The sequence below is a fragment of the Vigna unguiculata genome, chromosome 5 (genome assembly GCF_037176805.1).
Source record: "Vigna unguiculata cultivar grain cowpea cultivar isolate G323 ecotype 2 chromosome 5, ASM3717680v1, whole genome shotgun sequence".
Classification (NCBI taxonomy): domain Eukaryota; kingdom Viridiplantae; phylum Streptophyta; class Magnoliopsida; order Fabales; family Fabaceae; genus Vigna; species Vigna unguiculata.
This window is the reverse complement of record NC_140796.1, coordinates 51,457,076-51,458,757: the sequence shown is the minus strand read 5'-3', so window position 1 is coordinate 51,458,757 and position 1,682 is coordinate 51,457,076.

Here is a 1,682-nt window from a genome sequence, read left to right as displayed (position 1 = left end):
AAAAAATTTGCTTCAACTCCCCACATACAGCGTCCTTACTCCCCACATCGGCGTCAGCTGTTTATACAGTTGTGTGCACATATTAAATCCACATACTTCCGTTAATTCAATTTTAATTGGTCCATTAGACCTCGTGATTGAGTTACTTGATGGTCAATGGTCGAAAAAGGCGACTTAAGAATAGTGTTTATTCAAAGTTGAAGTAGTATTGCAAAAGTTCATGTGTACTACCCACATAGTTGCGAGTTACTCCCTGCTTTTCTATCAGGTTTATACTTGGGGTCCTGTGAGGCTACTACTCCCACTTAATTATTTGAATTGGAATTGGGTTATGCATACGAATATTTTTCTTAAGTAATGAAATAAGAATAACGTATTTACCACATTTTAATTAGGTTTATTGGTTTGTCCTGCAGCTTTGTTCAAAAAAATTTGCTTCAACTCCCCACATACAGCGTCCTTACTACCCACATCGACTTCAGTTGTTTATACAGTTGTGTACACTCGGGATGACGAATTCCTTGTCGTCGACGACTTCTTCTACGACCTGCCTCTGGTAACCTACCCAAACGGCGTCAATGACTGCAATTATCCATCACTAATCTGCAATGCTTAACTCCGATCACTCTCTCATTCTCGTTCTCGCTTTATCCCTCTTGCTCTCTATCTTTCTCGCTTTCACTGATAACTATCCTCCACCCCCCCTCCGGCGAAATGGTTGCGGGAATCTCACTTTCACTAAACCACAAACTTCGGCGGGCTCACTTCTCTCCTTTTCTCTCTTCACTTTCTCACTTCGCAACCCCCTGCCTCACTTTCTCCATTTTCTCTCTTCACTTTCTCTCTCTAACTTACATTTAATTTCATTTTAGTTTCTCTTTCCGCTGCACATGTAAACTAACCATTTCGTAATTAAAATTTAAAAAAAATCGCTGCCACGTCACATTTCTCAAATACTTATCAAAAATTTTTGTTGAAATATCAATTATCCTTAAATAAGTGTCGTTTCGATGATACTAACGTCATTTTCTGTCACTTCAACATTCACAAAAAGCTGCTGCGTTACTGCAATAATGGACTTGTCGGTGCAACTTAATGATTGTACTCGTAATGTTGACCAAGTCTTTCATTTTCTTTGGTGTAGTGAATTTGTGCAATGACATTCTGATTCTCTGTTCATGAACATGGGAGGGTTGAAGTTTGGAAAAGGAAGAATGAAGATGTGTGTAATATCTATCCAAAGATATTTTGTTTGCCTTTGTTATGGAGGATTTCTTCTATTTGCTTCTCTTCATAAATGAGATTAATTTATTTTTAATTCAGATTTGTTTGCACAAACTTTCAGGTAAGCACTTTTACGAAAGAAGAAATAAATCTAGATAAGTAAGTAATTTTTTTGTTATGAACTGAAAATAATGTATATATAATTTTATTTATAAAAACATCTTGAATATAACTTTTTTAAATTTTTTATTTTAGACTTGTAGTAAATTAATTTTAATTTAACTAAATAATTATTTAATTTTTCTTTGACAATGCCCTTTAAATAAAAAGTAAAATGGGAAAAAATAATTGAGGAAAAGTTCATTGAATATTAATGAGACCGTACAAGTACACCAACACATATCATTTTTAAAATACTTAATTGCACGGTTAGCTCATAACATTAAGAGAGATGTACG